Source organism: Bos taurus, chromosome 6, assembly GCF_002263795.3.
Source record: "Bos taurus isolate L1 Dominette 01449 registration number 42190680 breed Hereford chromosome 6, ARS-UCD2.0, whole genome shotgun sequence".
NCBI lineage: Eukaryota > Metazoa > Chordata > Mammalia > Artiodactyla > Bovidae > Bos > Bos taurus.
In genome coordinates this window covers 29,515,425-29,534,727 of record NC_037333.1, presented here as the reverse complement: position 1 = coordinate 29,534,727, position 19,303 = coordinate 29,515,425, and the positions used below count along the sequence as shown (strand labels likewise).

The 19,303-nt window shown below is 36.9% G+C and overlaps 1 protein-coding gene across 20 annotated transcripts in view; it reads left to right on the top strand.

Moving 5' to 3' along the window:
• Positions 1 to 19,303, top strand: part of BMPR1B (bone morphogenetic protein receptor type 1B) — a 449,057-nt gene that overhangs the window by 285,694 nt on the left and 144,060 nt on the right. For 5 of the 20 annotated variants that reach the window (XM_024993072.2, XM_024993068.2, XM_024993062.2 and 2 more), the window contains exon 1: positions 1,129 to 19,303. This exon is cut by the window's right edge and continues 27,739 nt beyond it. The exons of the other annotated variants lie outside the window; for them this stretch is intronic. The gene's annotated coding sequence lies outside the window, so the exon portion shown is untranslated. Of the gene's footprint in view, positions 1 to 1,128 lie in introns of those variants that run through there. 20 annotated transcript variants of the gene reach the window in all.

The window sequence follows — 19,303 nt, the reverse complement described above, 5'->3', positions numbered from 1 at the left end:
TTGGAGTTTCAACTTCAACATCAGTCCTACCAATGAACACCCAGGACTGATCTCCTTTAGGATGGACTGGTTGGATCTCCTTGCAGTCCAAGGGACTCTTAAGAGTCTTCTCCAACACCACAGTTCAAAAGTGTCAATTCTTTGGCTCTCAGCTTTCTTTATAGTCCAACTCTCACATCCATACATGACTACTGGAAAAACCATAGCTTTGACTGGATGGACCTTTTTTGATAAAGTAATGTCTCTGCTTTTTAATATGCTGTTTGCATTGATCATAGCTTTCCTTCCAAGGAGCAAGCGTCTTTTAATTTCATGGCTGCAGTCACCATTTGCAGTGATTTTGGAGCCCCCCAAAATAAAGTCTCTCACTGTTTGCATTGTTTCCCCATCTGTTTTCCATGAAGTGATGGCACTGGATGCCATGGTATTCAATTTTCTGAATGCTGACTTTAAAGCCAGCTTTTTCACTCTCTTCTTTTACTTTCATCAAAAGGCTCTTTAGTTCTTTTTCACTTTCTGCCTTAAGGGTGGGGTCATTTGCCTATCTGAGGTTATTGATATTTTTCCTGGCACTGTTGATTCCAGCTTGTGCTTCGTTCAGCCCGGCATTTCTCATGATGTACTCTGCATATAAGTTAAATAAGCAGGGTGACAATATGCAGCCTTGATGTACTCCTTTCCCGATTTGGAACCAGTCTGTTGTTCCATGTCCAGTTCTAACTGTTGCTTCTTGACCTGCATACAGATTTCTCAGGAGGCAGGTCAGGTGGTCTGGTATTCCCATCTCTTGATGAATTTTCCACAGTTTGTTGTGATCCACACAGTCAAAGGCTTTGGCATAGTCACTAAAGCAGAAATAGATGTTTTTCTGGATCTCTTGTTTTTTCGATGGTTCAGCAGATGTTGGCAATTTGATCTCTTGTTTCTCTGCCTTTTCTAAATCCAGCTTGAACATCTGGAATGTCACGGTTCACGTACTGTTGAAGCCTGGCTTGGAGAATTTTGAGCAATTACTTTGTTAGAGTGTGAGATGAGTGCAGTTGTGCAGTAGTTTGAACATTCTTTGGCGTGGCCTTTCCTTGGGATTGGAATGAAAACTGACCTTTTCCAGTCCTGTGGTCACTTCTAAGTTTTCCACATTTACTGGCATATTGTTTACAGCACGGTATATAGTTATAATTCCATATATGCTTTCATACATTAATTCTGCAGGTAAATATTGACTTTTTCTCTGTGTGAAATTCACTTCATTGAGTGTCTCTCTTTTTCATTCCTCTCTATACCACTTTTAACTTCAACAGCAATTTAATATATTATTCACAGTAGTATCTTAACTTACTAACCTTGAAATTTATTTCTATCTTTGTTATCAGAGGCTTATTGGCAAATCAAATAGACAAGGAATAATAGAGAAGGAAAGAATGGTGACCTAGGACACACTATTCTACAAAAGTAATTCATGCTTCTTTGAATGTGCAAAAATATTTGTTGAAAATTAGCTAGCATACAATGTGTATGGTCTTTGAGTTTCTCATTAATACTCCACGTGTAATCTTTTAAAATTATTATTGGTAGAAATAGAGAATTACTTAGAATGACTTTTTTTCTTTTACTGCATCAGTATAAAGTAGATGGGTACAGCTTTCAGAGCACAGTGTGAGCTTAAAATAAGACTGCTGAAGTCATGTTTCTTAACTAGCAGAGCCGGTTTTTTGGTCAATTTTAAGCTATTTTTTTTTTTCCCCACTGAAATGTAGTTAATTTACAGTGTTGTGTTAGTTTCTGGCATACAGCAAATTGATTCAGTGATTAAATCACTGGGTCAGATTCTTTCCTATTACAGTTTATTAGAAGATATTGAATATATTAATAGTTCCATGTTCTATACAGTGGAACCTTGTTGTTTATCTATTTTATATATAATAGTTTATATTTGTTAATCCCAAACTCCTAATTTATTTCCACCACCACAGACTTTACCCTTTGGTAACCATAAATTTGTTTTTGATGTCTGTAAGTCTGTTTTTTGTTTTGTATGTTAAGTTCATTTGTATCATTTTTTCTAAGGTTCCACATATAAGTCATAGTATATGATATTTGTCTTTCTCTCTCTGCCTTCATTTAGAATGATAATTTCTAGTTTCATCCATGTTGCTGCAAATGGCATTATTTCATTCTTTTTATGGCTGGGTAATATTCCATTGTGTATATATACTACATGTTCTTTATCCATTCATCCGTTGGTGGACATTTAGGTTGCTTTCATGTCTTGGCTATTGTAAATAGTGCTGCAGTGAACAATTTGAAGCCTTTCTTATACTGCACATTCTCTCTAGTAGAAGAGAAATGAGATGCTTATGCCAACATGACTTTAATTTCTTAATAATCTAAATTGCCTAATATGATTTGCCCAGAAGTTGAGAATCTGTTTTTTTTGTTGTTGTTGTTATTTGTTTCTTAATTTTGGTAAATTTTGATGAGGTATTTTCTGTGATATACCTACTTTTATGATCATTAACTATATATTGTCAGTGGTATAAATTGATGCTTTTAGAGCCATAAAGCATACTGAGATCAAACACTGGTTCACAGATACCATAGGCATGTGGAACTTATGGCATAGCTCTTGTCCTTTGCACTTGTATCCCATACATATTGTGAAAGTGAAAGTCGCTCAGTTATGTCTGACTCTTTGCGACCCCATGAACTGTACAGTCCATGGAATTCTCCAGGCCAGAATACTGGAGTGGGTAACATTTCCCTTCTCCAGGGGATCTTCCCAACCCAGGAATTGAAGTGGGGTCTCCTGCATTGCAGGTGGTTTCTTTACCAAGTGAGGTTTCAGGGAAGCCCATATATACTGTAAAGTGACTCATTTCTACATGTTGAGCAGTTCAACAAACAGGTTGACCTGGGTGACCTGGTGTCCAGCACAGGATCACCTGTCCAGCCGCAAGTCACGCAGGCTGTCAGCCCCCTCTTTATTTCCCGCTTTGTCTCTTTATCCCCACCCTGCCTCCCTACTTGTTACTATCTTCCTTTCCCTCTTCCTAGTTAATGACCATATTAAATGATTGATTTTAACTTCAGCATTTCCCTTCCCTTCCATCTTTCATCTATTTCCAATTATTTCAGAAAATATATTTTGTGTAATTTTAAGAAAACATTTCCAGTTTTAAGATAAATATTAATGCCTGGAAGTAAGAGAAACTTGTATCATAAAATGATATTTTTATTTTTAAAATGATATTTCACAATTTCCATAAAGTCATTTACTCTCTGGTGTTATAATTAATAATAACTTGGTCAATGTTTTGCCATGAATATTTGTGTTTATCCTAATTTCATTCAGCCCTTATAATAATTCTGGGAGATGGTTATTTTTATCCTGTACTTAAGATGAGGAAATGGAAATCCGAAATTAAATAGTGACTTAGGTACAATCATGCCTGTGATCACACAGTTTGGAAAGTAGGACACGTAGGATTAGAACCCAGTTCTTTCTGACTCGGGAAGCTTTATAGTATGATGTCTCACTTTCTTTTAAAATAGACAGTTTCACTTTCCTTCTCCTGCACATGTCTACAGTTTGAAAAGTAGTGCATCAGTGCAGATGGCTTCCCAGGGTAACGGAGGTCCAAGTCAGAGGGCAGCCAGATCATAAGGAGGACTGGCTCTCTTAATAGTTAGCAACAGGAAGAGAAAATCTCATTTTTAAATATATTATTTTTGTTTAATTCCGTGTTTTTCTCACTTTTGTAACTCCATCAAGGTTTCTTTATGTAAAGGGAAAGCAAAACAAGTTCTTAGAAAACTATAATCTTCCAAATACATCAGTGCCATGGTTTAGCATGTTGTTGAGGCAGGTCAAAGTTTCATCTGTAGACTATACATTCTCGATTTCAATTGAATTCTAGTAGACTTGCTTAGTTTTAAATCACACTGATATGGCATGGATTTTTAAATCACACCATTATGAAAATAGATATTTTCAGATTATTTGGAGATGAGTTATATTGCTTGTATAGATTAACTTTGTGTTGCTCTACTTTTCAGGAACTTTATTAGAAATTATGTGGGGTAGGAAATAACATTCAACCAATAAATTTTAACTTTAGTTGAAACTATTTTTTAAAGACTGGATATTGAAAAAACTAAAACTATAGATAAAGCTGACTTTTAGGAATTACCTGTTGATTTTTTTTTCATGACTTATGAAAAAACCTATTTGGAAGATATAATTTAAGGTTATTACATAATATAACTTCTGTTTGAAAAATGTTTTACATTTTAAAAGCATTTTAACACCCAGTGTTCTTTTGACCTTTTGCTCCCCAAAATGCTTTGAAGCAAATTATATGCAGTTTATGGATGGAAAAGTTAACATGAAGTGAGCATAGGGTGACGACCCCCAGACTGGGAAAAGCAGTGTTTTGACCTTACCAGAATAGATATTGAAGTTGGTCATTTTAATTTTAGTATATGAAATGTAAAGAAATAAGTATGTATTCAATATATGTTAACCCACACCAGACTTTAGAAGCAATAATGAGTAGCAGGTTTAAGTCATTTAAAACAATTATGTCTGTTAATATTGAGAAAATTTTATAAATTTAGTTATTTATGAAACTGAGAAAGGAATTTAAGAGTATAGTGGCAGAACACCTGCACTGAGTTTGTGGAATTATGTGGGAGTCTAGTTTGACAACCACTGAATTATCACATAAAATTCTTAATCAGTATATAGTGCAATAGTAATATTTTTCTCAACATTTTCATAAGCTGTGTTGGAGTATCAATAGTTTATAAGGAATACTACTACTACTAAGTCACTTCAGTCGTGTCCGACTCTGTGCGACCCCATAGACGGCAGCCCACCAGGCTCCCCCGTCCCTGGGATTCTCCAGGCAAGAACACTGGAGTGGGTTGCCATTTCCTTCTCCAATGCATGAAAGTGAAAAGTGAAAGTGAAGTCGCTCAGTCGTGTCCAACCCTCAGCGACCCTATGGACTGCAGCCTACCAGGCTCCTCCATCCATGGGATTTTCCAGGCAAGAGTACTGGAGTGGGGTGCCATTGCCTTCTCCCTTAAGGAATACAGACTAGTTTAAATAAATTTCTAAATGTTGTCTCATACTGTATGGGGTGAAGTGGTAACAGCATGACCAATTACATAAACTATATACAAATCATATAAATGTGAAGGGAGTGAATTTATCAAATTGATGTTCAGAGTTGTCAGAATTTCCCAAAATCTATTTGTTCTTTCATCATGCTTTATGATGGGGGCTTCAACTTTAGCACATCCATCCTAGCACATCTGTCCTTTCTTCTTTTGAGTCCTGGTGAGCCCTGAATCAATGTTGCCACTACAATCGGTGATTAGCTATTCATATGGAAAACTAAAATTGATCTCTAAACACTTCATTTCATAAATGGAAACAAAATCTGTATGGAAGAATTAACTATGAGAAACAGTACTATTTTAAAATATTGAGAAAAGAATATATTTATCTTTTTGGGGTAAGATAAGAACTTTAAACATAAACAGAAGAAATCATAAAAAGATTAATAAATTTAACAACATTAAAGTTTTAACAGTATGTTCATCAAAGAGTAAAAATGGCTAAGAAAGTCAAAAAGCCTGGTTTGGTGTGTAGAATATATTTAAGATTCTATGAATTAATAAAAAAAGTGTGGTCAGCTAATATAAAAATGAACAGGAATTTCAAAAAGAGAAAATTCAGATAGTAAACATGTGAAAGTTTGCTGAGCCTCATTAATAATTAGAGAAATGTAAATTACAGCTAGAGTAATATGCTATTATATATCTGTCATGTGTTAAAAATATAAGAGTCTGAAACATACCAAATGTTAGTGTGGCTGTGAAACAACAGGGACTCTCATATACTGTGAATGGGAATGTAAATTGGTACAATTGAATTGGCTCATTGAAATTGAGCATAGTATACTCTTTTTCTCAACAGTTCCACTCCTAGGAGTATATCCTATAGAGATTCTTGCTCTTATGCCTTAGGAAATAGGAACAAGGTTTTTTATTGTAGTCTTGTATATAATAGCAAAACACAAGACAAATTTGCAAACAACAGAAAATAGAATGGATAAATTGGAGAATATTCGTCCACAGTGGAATTAACATAATAGCGAAAATGAATGAACCTGAATGACTGCCAAAAACATAATGTTGGATAAAAACAAGTCTCAAAAAATACATACAACATGACTCTAGTGATACAGGGTTTGTGTGTTGTGCTGTGTTAAATCTCTTCGGTCGTGTCCGATTCTTTGCAACACAATGAGTCGTAGCTCACCAGGCTTCTCTGTTCATGGGATTCTCCAAGGAAGAACACTGGAAACTTTAGACAGAAACAGACTGAGTAATATATTTTTGTAGACTCTTTATGTATATGCATGTACATTATTATTTAAAAAATCACGAAAAAATTAAAACAAATTGAGGCTATTGAGTGTTCTAGTTGGAGGGAAGGAGTTGGGTTCAGGGTAGACACAGCCCAGAGAGCTTGCTGCTGCTGCTGCTGTTGTCGCTTCAGTTGTGTCCGACTCTCTGGCAGCCCACCAGGCTCCCCCGTCCCTGGGATTCTCCAGGCAAGAATACTGGAGTGGGTTGCCATTTCCTTCTCCAAGGCATGATAGTGAAAAATGAAAGTGAAGTCGCTCAGTCGTGTCCGACTCCTAGCGACCCCATGGACTGCAGCCTACCAGGCTCCTCCGTCCATGGGATTTTCCAGGCAAGAGTACTGGAGTGGGGTGCCATTGAGCTTGGGTGATATATAAATGGGTGATCCTTAAAATTTTTGTTTACAAGTACAATTATGAACAATTATGTATATTATAATTGATTATTATAAACAATGGATTTATAAGTAACATTGTATCAATAATTATATTATTAAACTGAAATTACATAAAGTGCACGCATATAAAATATTTCATAATACAGTAAAAACAATTGTAAGAAAGTATTTCTTCCTCTTTTTCTTCAAAAAACCTTTTAAATTTCAAGTTAATTTTTATGAATATTCTATATAGCTTTTATATGGGTCCTTACAAGTTTGAATTTTTCATATTTTATACTTAGTATGAGTCTCTTGCCTGTTGGCACTAATGTCCAGAAAGTTATATAATTTGCATTGATTTCTCACCGTCATGATTTTCTACTGGTAATCTTGTTTTCCAGTGGTGCCTGTACCTCGCTAGCTTCTGGTCCTTCCCAGATGTATATTTAAGTGTTATCATTTGTTTGTTTGTTTTTATCTGCCCCGGATCTTCTTTGCTGTGCATGGGCTTTCTCTAGTTGCAGCAAGCTAGTTTCTGATTGTGGCGGCTTTTCTTGTCGCAGAGCACAGGCTCTTGGCTTGCAGGCTTCAGAAGTTGCAGTGGATGAGCTCAGTTGCCCTGCAGCATGCGGGATCTTCCCAGAACAGGGCTCAAGCCCATGTGCCCTGCATTCACAGGCAGATTCTCAACCACTGTACTACCAGGGATGTCCCATTCATACTTCTTTAGCTCATTGACTCCCATGTGTTCAATAACAGGTCTTTTATTACTTTTTTCCATTTTTTTTTTCCTTCTACAGTATTTCTGGGATCCTTAGGAATTTCCATATTTGTTCACACACATACCAGGGTGCCTATGTGGACTAACACTCTGTCCTTCCTCAAGGCCGTCCTTCCCAATTCCAGGCTGACATTCTTGAGCACTCTTCTCACAGCTGCACCAGGCCCCTTCTGTTGGCAGATGTTGCTGCTTTAAATCATTGCTGTTCTTCACTATGCTCGAGATAGTTTTGCTGCTCCTGTTGATGGTGGTGATCTGTCCCTGGCTACCAGAATATTTCTGCATCTCCAGACTGATTACTTGTTCTGGATCCTGGGACGTGAGGTCTTGTCCAGTACCCATCAGTCTTCTTTAATGCTTGAACCCTGATGTTGTACTGCTGCTGCTGCTAAGTCGCTTCAGTCGTGTCCGACTCTGTGCGACCCCGTAGACGGCAGCCCACTAGGCTCCTCTGTCCCTGGGATTCTCCAGGCAAGAATACTGGAGTGGGTTGCCATTTCCTTCTCCAATGCGTGAAAGTGAAGTCGCTCAGTCGTGCCTGACTCTTAGCGACCCCATGGACTGTAGCCTACCAGGCTTCTCTGTCCATGGGATTTTCCAGGCAAGAGTACTGGAGTGGGTTGCCATTGCCTTCTCCGCTGACGTTGTACACTCTGTTGCAAACGGAGAACAGGAACAGCAGCTGCCTTCCTCCTGTTAATTGTTAATAGCTCTTGTTTGAGGACCTACAGAATGTTTGCATAGGCCTCAAACTGTTGTGGGTTTTGTGGAATTGTGTATTCTGGTTTTACCTCTGTTCTTACGGACCACACATGCCCCAAGGTAGATGGATCAATAAGGGTTATAGTCACATTTATCAAGTTATTACCAGAAGCGTTACCCTCCTCTGAATCTCTGGTCTTATTGCCAAGTCTAACTTGCCATTTCACTCTTCCCTGTAGATAAATTGTCTCTCAGAAGTACTGGTTCTAACTTAAAAATTTGCTTTTAGAAATTGTGCAATCCCATTGTAACTTGAGACCTGATATCAACTGATCAGTTAATCAATGAATCACAATCTCTTCCTCTCTCTTTCTCCCACTTCCTTTTTTCACTTTGTTATACGCACATATAGAACTCTAGATTCTTTGGCATTCAGACATGCCTGCATATGTCAAACTCTTATTGTAGATCAGGTTTGAACTGTTTCTCAGGTAGTTCTTAGAGAATTAGGCCCTAACATATGTGTCACTGCATGTATCAGCATCTAAACCCTGAACTCAGCCTGAATACCAATAAATAACAGTAACCATTATAGCAGCAGAGAGTAGCAGCAAGGATAATTACATTTCATATATTATTTCATTTAAATTGTATTAAAGACTGTGAGTTAGATTTTATCTTTCCCATTTTATGGACAATGAAGCTGAGACTCAGATAGCATAAATAACCAAAATTTGGATAAATGGTTAAAAAAAAAATGGAATTGTGCTACAGAATAGGTCTACCTGATTTGAAAGCCTATGATTTTAACCAAAAATTAGATTTAAAAAATGTTAACACAGATTCAGTTCAGTATATTCTTTAAAATGTGATTTCAGGTACTGTTTAGCTTCTTATTTTGAATAATCACTCAAATTTTTTCTATAAGAATATAATAATTTGTTTGAAAATAGTAGCTCAGTGGTGTAACTTATTTTTATGGGCAATGTTCAGTTTCATAACAATCTGTTGTATTAGATGTTACTCTGTACTTGAGAATCCATTCTATAAAAATTGGATATCCTGCCTACTAAACTGTAATCCTCACAAGCTGCAATATTTACCCAGCCAGTAAAATCTCTTTAGTCAACATTTGATTATTTTATCATTAAGGACTATTAAGCTTCCATGAAATACTGCAAGTAAGTTTAATCTTTCAGTAACCTTTTAGTAACATGTCCCCCTGAATTATAAGCAGTATAAACTTCTAGACAATAAGGGAGGGGCTTCATTTTTTTGAGATTGGGTTATCTTATAGAAAGATTCAGGGAGGAATCAAAGTGATCAAAACTCTGTGATAAAAAATCTGAATCTTTATTGTCACATTGTAATGGAAAATATTGAAGTCATCTAAATACTCATTCACAGTAGAATAGATAAATAACTCTACATAAAGAACTGATAGTTATGCAGTTGAATGACCTGAGCTATGATTATCGACATTGATTAATCATTAAAATATAAGCAATTGAACAAAATAAGCTACTGAAGGAGACATGCATTACATCATTTATAGAAAATATTTTAAACATTCTGTAAAGAGTATATATGGCTTATAGATACATATATTCATAGGCATATACATGCATGTATACATATAAATATATATACATAAGACTCACAAACTCACAGATATACATTAAAATATGCCTGAAAATGGTAAACATCAAAATCAGGGTAGTGATTACCTATAAAAGGGGTAAGAAGGCATTTGATATTGGAACTGGCTGTACAGGATTGTATCTATAATGTTTGCTTTCTTAATCTCAGTAAAATACATGGGTGTTCAATTTATGCTCTCTATCCTTTTGGCATAATTGAAATATTTCATATTAATAAACCTGAGCAAACAAATTTTCAATGTTTGAATGGCTTGGCAAAATCAATATGCTTTCCCAAAGGTATTGATAGAGCACTTAATTTTTAAAAATAACTTTATTTTCTTATTTTTTCCAAAAATAAAGAGAAGCCAAAAGACAGAGGAAGAGAAAGCTGTGGACCACATGCTTCCTTTTCCCTTTCTATTATGGTCCATTATATTACTACATACCTCACAAATGGTTTCATAAATACCATATTTTTCCAGTTCCACGACGCCAACTTCAATCTATTATTAGTTTTTTCTGAAAGAAATTCTACTGTACTAAATATACATTTATGCATTTTATATATATATATGTACTTTACGGTTTCATTAACGAAATATTAATATTACATATGTATATGAATATAAATTAAAGAACAAATGAGGATGTTTTGCCACATTTTGCTGAAACAGTCACTACCTACCCAATTAAGCTTGAGTTTGCAATGAACCTTCATGCCCTAGTAGAACCAGGCTCATTTTGCTAGTCTTCCTTAAGTTAGGATGGATTTACAAAAAATTATTTCTGTTTGTCAGCTAATCTGTTTGAATGAAAGCAGTCTAGGCTGCCACGTGTTTAGTTACATGTAAAGTTTTCCCTGTGTGACTAAGGTGTACTTAAATTCCCAGTCCAGTTTTTGTATAAGAGCACATTGTACCTGCAGTGTTATAGACATTGTTATTGACAGCTGCATTTTCTTTCATCCTAAGGTGGATATTCTTTCACATACTACCATTTATCTTATAAAACACACGTGCTCAGTCACTCAGTCATGTCCAACTCTTTGCGACCCTATGGACTGTAGCCCTCCAGGCTCCTCTGTCCATGGGATTCTCCAGGCAAGAATACTAGAGTGGGTTGTCGTGCCCTCCACTAGGGGATCTTCCCAACTCAGGAATTGAAGCCACATCTCCTGCATTACAGGCAGATTTTCTACTGCTGAGCCACCAGGGAAGCCCCTTATAAGGCATACATATGTATTTAATGAGGTAGTTTCTTCTTCCCAAAAAAGAGCTCAAAGTAGATTAGAGTTGACTTCATGTAATTGGAAAAAAAGTGATGTTTAAGAAAAAGTTGTAGAATATGTGGCAGGTCCAGACATCAGTTTTCAATATAATCTCAATGTCTGCTCTGATAATTTATCTGATAAAGGCTCAATAGTTTTGTGAGAGATTAAAGGGTAAGTTATGAAATTAGAGAGCCTAGGGTCTCCACCAACAAGTCACTGTATGAACTTTAACAAATTAGTTAACCTTCTGGGGCTTCAATATCCTCGTTTGTAAAGTGTTTCCCCCCCCACCCCCCACCACCACCTTGAGAAGAGTCTTGGTGTGGAGAATGAGTGTACTTGATTAAAGAGTCAAGTCAAAGGGCAGGCACCATGCAACAGATGGAGACCCAATGAAGACATTTGCTTAATTGAGACAAAGGCAGAGAACTGGAAGATATGGGAAACTTTAAAGACCTAGAAAAAGCTTACATCAAACAGATTTGAGGGACACAGAGAGAATAGTGACATATTTTCATGTTGTCTGACCTGGCCAATTGAATGGACGCTGGGTATGTATTCATATCAGATCAGATCAGATCAGTCGCTCAGTCATGTCCGACTCTTTGCGACCCTATGAATCGCAGCACGCCAGGCCTCCCTGTCCATCACCAACTCCCGGAGTTCACTGAGACTCACATCCATCGAGTCAGTGATGCCATCCAGCCATCTCATCCTCTGTTGTCCCCTTCTCCTCCTGCCCCCAATCCCTCCCAGCATCAGAGTCTTTTCCAATGAGTCAACTCTTCGCATGAGGTGGCCAAAGTACTGGAGTTTCAGCTTTAGCATCATTCCTTCCAAAGAAATCCCAGGGCTGATCTCCTTCCGAATGGACTGGATGGATCTCCTTGCAGTCCAAGGCACTCTCAAGAGTCTTCTCCAACACCACAGTTCAAAAGCATCAATTCTTCTGTGCTCAGCCTTCTTCACAGTCCAACTCTCACATCCATACATGACCACAGGAAAAACCATAGCCTTGACTAGACGAACCTTTGTTGGCAAAGTACTGTCTCTGCTTTTCAATATGCTATCTAGGTTGGTCATAAATTTCCTTCCAAGGAGTAAGCATCTTTTAATTTCATGGCTGTAGTCACCATCTGCAGTGATTTTGGAGCCCATAAAAATAAAGTCTGACACTGTTTCCACTGTTTCCCCATCTATTTCCCATGAAGTGATGGGACCAGATGCCATGATCTTCGTTTTCTGAATGTTGAGCTTTAAGCCCACTTTTTCACTCTCCACTTTTACTTTCACTTTCATCAAGAGGCTTTTGAGTTCCTCTTCACTTTCTGCCATAAGGGTGGTGTCATCTGCATATCTGAGGTTATTGATATTTCTCCCAGCAATCTTGATTCCAGCTTGTGTTTCTTCTAGTCCAGCATTTCTCATGATGTACTCTGCATATAAGTTAAATAAACAGGGTGACAATATACAGCCTTGACGAACTCCTTTTCCTATTTGGAACCAGTCTGTTGTTCCATGTCCAGTTCTAACTGTTGCTTCCTGATCTGCATACAAATTTCTCAAGGGGCAGATCAGGTGGTCTGCTATTCCCATCTCTTTCAGAATTTTCCACAGTTTGTTGTGATCCACACAGTCAAAGGCTTTAGCATAGTCAATAAAGCAGAAATAGATGTTTTTCTGAAACTCTCTTGCTTTTTCCATGATCCAGCGGATGTTGGCAATTTGATCTCTGGTTCCTCTGCCTTTTCTAAAACCAGCTTGAACATCAGGAAGTTCACGGTTCAAATATTGCTGAAGCCTGGCTGGGAGAATTTTGAGCATTACTTTACTAGTGTGTGAGATGAGTGCAATTGTGCAGTAGTTTGAGCATTCTTTGGCATTGGCTTTGTTTGGGATTGGAATGAAAACTGACCTTTTCCAGTCCTGTATGTATTATGTATGTATTGTATTATGTATGTATTATGTATGTGTATGTATTATCAAGGTAGAAAATATTGGAAGGGCCCCTTTTAGAGGGAGAATGGGTCCTTAACATTTCCATGTGTAAGTATATTCATCTCAGACTTAAAAATTACACTTATCATCTTTTCTACTCTGTACCTGCCACTCTCTGTCACTGTTGAAAACTGTTTAAATGCATTCCAGTGGATGTCGTTCATTGCTGTGTTTTCTATTTCTGCTGGCATGGTTGCTTGCTTGCCCTGAAGTGATGCTCTGTCCGTTTTGGAGAAGCTTACATCCTCAGTTACCTGTTATATCGTAAGCATTCTCTAACAGCTCCATCACTGGGATGATCTTGATGCTCTTTCTGTTTCTTTTTAATGTCTTGGTGTCCTTTGCTCTTAGAATCATTCCAGTTCGTTTAAAAAATTCCCAAACTACCTAATTTCAAAGAGAATGGAATTAGGATTCTCCTTCTTAGGAATTACTTGATCCATTCAAAGATTGTTTAGCCACTCCCTTAGAACAGTTGTTTAAACTCCAGGGAAGTGGGATAATCTTTGCGACCAAGAGCTCCATAACCCGTTAATCCAGAACAATGATGTATCTTCACTTTATGTCTTGTAATAAGAAAACCACTCTAATTGTTCAGTAATAGCTAAGGAAGATTTGTTTCAGGCTGAGTGTTGGTGTCCACATAAGTTAAAGGTATATCAGATTTATAACTGTTATGTATAGATTTATATAAAGACGATATGACTATATCATATGGTAGAGGTGCAAGGGTCACCTTATCAGGCATATATTTAGCTTCTCATTGTGGATCTATGCTTTCTATCATTTAGGAATTACATTGGATGTAATTAATGGGAACTAGAAATGATAGAAAAATAAAAGATTATTTCTCTTTCACCTAAAGTCCAGAGGCAGGCAGTCCAGATAGGTTGTGGCAGTTCCAGAGACATCAGGGATCCATCTCTTTCTAGTTTCCTATTCTACCAACCTAGCATGTGGCTTCCATCTCCAAAAAAAATTTTTTTGGTCCTTAGTAGCTATTATCATTCCTGCTGCATGTCTAATTTCTAGGTCTCTGGAAAGAGGCAGAAGTAAGGGACAGATCACATGAATAAATAATTTGGTCAAGTACCTTTTTGTGAGCAGCAGTTCAAGATTCTCAACTCTGGTTAAATTTCATGACAAACTTTGAATCAAAGGACCACATCACAGTCTTCTAGCTGAGTACGTTGCTACCCTCAAAAGCCAGGATTCTGTTGCCAAGGAAGAAGAAAAGAATGGTTAATGGGTGATGACTAGCCTATTTTTGTCTCATGAATTCAACTGAAGATATTGATGAAAGTAGAAAAATGAACATTTTTCTTTGGTTATAAATTTTACATACAGTTGCCTCATCTTAAAATGTCCCTAATAGATACCTTTCAAATTCGTTAACCCAGTTGAAAAAGGAAAAAGATAATCCTATCTTATTCTTAACACATTAAGTCAAAATGCATGGTTTCATGAAGAAATTTGAATATTTCCATGAATATTTTAGACTGAGATTTATTCTAATTGAGGAACTAAGGAATCAACTGGAAAAGTTCTGTGTGTGTGTGTTAGTCACTCAGTACTGTCCAACTCTTTGCGATCCCGTGGGCTGTGGCCTGGCAGGCTGTAGCCTCCTCCAGGCTTGCATGGAATTCTCCAGGCAAGAATACTGGAATGGGTAGCCATTCTCTTTTCCAGGGGATCTTCCCAGGGATCAAACCTGAGTGTCCCGCATTGCAGTAGATTCTTTCCTGTCTGAGCCACCAGAGGAATCTATGGATGTACACATATATCCAGAACCTTAGGTCTGTTCTAGGAACTGTATATGCTAGCATGTGGCTTCCATCTCCAAAAAAATTTTTTTTTGGTCCTTAGTAGCTATTATCATTCCTGCTGCATGTCTAATTTCTAGGTCGCTGGAAAGAGGCAGAAGTAAGGGACAGATCATATGAACAAATAATTTGGTCAAGTACCTTTCTGTGAGCAGCAGTTCAAGATTTTCAACTCTGGCTAAATTTCATGACAAACTTTATGAAAGCAAGGCATTTATTTGTTCAAGATCACAAGTGAATACATTGTTGATTATTTCAGTCATTTACAGTGCTATTAATACAAGACAAGTTGAATCTTTATATATTTCATTTATTTTTATTCTTAAGCATAAACACTAACCCGGCCTATAGATTCTTTGATATGATTGTACCTATGCTGCTTCTAATTAATATTGATTTGAATTAACATTACATAGGACAGTTATTTTTAGTGCTTTACCAGCTGTGTAAATATCCTAATTGAATAAACAGACTAAAATTAATCACAGAATTTACTGTACTAGCAGTATTTACAACTTCATTGTGAACTGTGTTTTAAACATCTGTCCTTCATTAACTATATCTTAAACACAGACTTTTATAATGCTGGTCAAATTAAAAGTATTTGTACAAAGACACTATAATACAATAGTACTTGGAGAAAAGAACAAAATTTCTGAGAAAAGAGTATCTTAATAATTAACAAAGTTTGGGTTAGTGATGCTGTCTCTCATAAAAACATATAAGAACCTATCAGAGATAAGAAAGAAAGCATTTTTAAAAGAGCTCTCAGAAGACTAAACTCTATAATACTGACAATTTGAAGTCAGGTTTCCGAATAGGATATTTATGTTGTTATTTTAAAATGTATTTGTCTTGTGTGTTGCAACTTTTTCGTTGAATAACTGGTTACTGAATTGAAAAACATTGTGTGGTCTTTAAGGTGAATTAGGATATACAAAATGGAGAAAGAGATGTAATAAATCTGACTTTCAAAAGTTATTTTTCCCCTCCAACAATAACTCTATGTCTGTCCAATTCAATTATGTAAAAGTCATAGTATTTTATTTTTATAGTTAATTTTCTAGCCTGAACCCTGCAAGGCTAGTTCCTCATGTATTTCCTCCAACTGATTTTATTTTGGATATGATGATTTTTATCTGATTTTCCTTTGAGAAAACATGAACATTTGCTTCCTTGGCTGACTTACAGGTACGGGTGAGTACTAAAGGACCCACATGAATGGGCTTCATAAGAGAGAGCCCACCCCATGCAGAGATGCTGCCCGAGGCCAACTATTTGTGCTCTGGAAAAAGCTGACTTGCCTGAGAAAATAGGTAGTAAGACTACCCTGCTTTTTTGTTTTGTTCTGTGTGTGTATATGTATGTGTGTGTATATATATATATATATATATATACACACACACAGGGTAGTGAACGATGCTTTTAACAATGATTAGAGAAAACTAGAACATGTAATGGAGAAGGCAATGGCACCCCACTCCAGTACTCTTGCCTGGCAAATCCCACGGACGGAGGAGCCTGGTGGGCTGCAGTCCATGGGGTCGCTAAGAGTCAGACACGACTGAGCGACTTCACTTTCACTTTTCACTTTCATGCATTGGAGAAGGAAATGGCAAGCCACTCCAGTGTTCTTGCCTAGAGAATCCCAGGGACGGGGGAGCCTGGTGGGCTGCCCTCTGTGGGGTCGCACAGAGTCGGACACAACTTAAGCGACTTAGCAGCAGCAGCAGCAGAACATATAAAACTTTTGGAGGAGTACTACTTATACATGGTATAGAAGAAAATAGTAAGGGTAAGGAGGTGATAAATTAGAAAATAGATACAGTATGATGTCATTAACCTACATTGAAATCTAGGTATATGTTGTACTTGTTATTTTATTTTGTAAAGTTGGCATTTTTATATTATAAAATTATATTCTGTATTGTCTTTCTTAATTAGATGATAGTTTTTCTGTGGAAACTGCTATCTTTTATTTCTCTGGGATCTCCTGTAGCATCTGGCATCATGTCAGACACTTTATAAGCCTAAAAAAGATATTTAACTGAATCTGAGCACAAATTTGATGAACAGTGATTCCTTCATGCAAGTTTCCCCAGTGGCTCAGTGGTAAAGAATCTGCCTGGAATGCAGGAGACTCAGGAGATGCAGGTTCAATCCCTGAGTTGGGAAGATCCCCTGGAGGAGGAAATGGCAACCTACTCCACTATTCTTGCCTGGGAAAGTCCCATGGACAGAGGAGCCTGGTGGGCTACAACCCGTAGGGTCGCAGAGAGTCAGACACAACTAAGCATGGCATGGCACAGTGCCTTCATCCAGTGCTTTGAGGATTCTGAGGCTGTGTTGGTGTCAGTAGGAAAAAAATGTGGTGTTAAATTAGACCAGGGGCTGTTTTATATATCGCAGTGCCTGGAGCTTATAATGGTGCCTGACAGGCTGTAGGTGCTAAATAAACATTTGTTAGATGAATGAATAAGTGTTTCTGCAATAGTTGAGAGAGCAAGAAAGAAAGGCAAAATATTTGACTTTCTGTTACTAAGTTAACTCTAAAGTCTCTTCTAATTCTAAATTCTATGATTGGCATAAACATTTGTTAATTCAGCAAATGTTATATCAGCATCCAAATTCAGAATCCAGACTATCTTATAGTTGGCAGATTTTTGTAGATTCAAAGCTATTAATAATAATTAGATGGATAGAAATCATCTTTTCTGGGGTTTGCCTACTGTGATTTAAAAAACAGTGAAAAAACTCAGCTATATGAACTTGATGAAGCTGTTCAAATTTTAATATTATTCTGTACCCCAACTAACACTCAACTGGTTAATTGAATTACATTCCTCTTCAGTTTATATTGCAGTTTACAAAGTAAAAGCTCATTAATCTGGCTGTGGAATATTTTGGGGGGTGATTGAATACTCTGTTTTATGTAGGGTGAGATTACACTGGCTCATTTATCTGATTTTATAACACCAGCATTTTGAAAGAGACTTTATACGTCTCTAAATATTTTAGACATAAAATGGATTCCTGGAGATTATGTGATTAGAATTGTAGGTTTTTATTACCAGGCTTAATTAGTACTCAGATCTCCTGATTTCAGTACTAATGCCTTTTTGAAATGTCAGTGTTTCCCAGTGACTTTTTCACTTAAATATAGGTTAAAAAAGATACACTCCACTAATAACAGAATGGTTCAGCATTCCACTGAGCATCGTCCAGAAGGACTTTGGGGGAGCAGGGGCTGTGAGGTGATGCACATTTGTCCCAGTGGGAGCCCTGACGCATGAAAAGAGGGGCAGCCAGGACTGTGGCTCTTAAAGTATGGCCTGTAAACCCCTGGGAGCTCTGCGGAAACTTTTAGGGCATTTCTGAATTCAAAACTACTTTAATAACAATACTTAGATGTTATTTGCCTTTTTCACTGTGCTGATATTTGCTCACATGGTTTAGAAGCAATGGTGGGGAAAATGTGGATGTCTTGGCACCAACCAAGGTGATGGCTGCAGATGTATAATCACCACTGGGCTCCTCACTGCCAAACCCTTGAAGAAAAAAGAGAAAAATGAACATTTAACTTAAAATGTTCTTAATAATAGTAGTAGAAATCATCACTTCATTAAATCTCAACCTTTGAGTGCATGCCTTATGTTAATATTCTCTGTGATAAAATGAAAGTATGCTTGACCTTCTCCTGCATAGAGAAGGATGATGGTTTTATTTAAGGAATTGTTGCAGAACTAGCTCCTTTTTAATGGGTCATCACTGTAAGATGGAAGAATGACTGACACACTGTGACAGTTTAGACTTGGATATTTGGACGTTTTCTTGAAAATAATGAACTAAGCTTATCAAGAAAAATAATGGACTGTGTTTGTTCTACTGATAAAAATCTGAGCTTTCAAGTGAAAATCCAAATAAAAACTCAGATTTTGGAAAACTTTTTCGTCACCACGAACTTGAGAGTATATAAATTTTTAGAATCTCTTTTAATGATATTGGTGCTGATATTAACAAATGTGACCTTTCTTTTGTTATTGTATAAGGAAATGTGTTAATGTTTCCAAGCTCTGTGTGGATCAATGTGTGATATTATGCAACTATAAATGAATAAACGATCTACTCAAAGTGCAAGGGGGTAGAAAGATTTTAATGTAAAAGACTACAAATATTTCATTGTTACATTTCAGATTCTACATTACAACTAAACTTTAAGAAACTACTCCATGCTGAGTTGTAGTGTAGTAGTATGGAAGAATATCCACA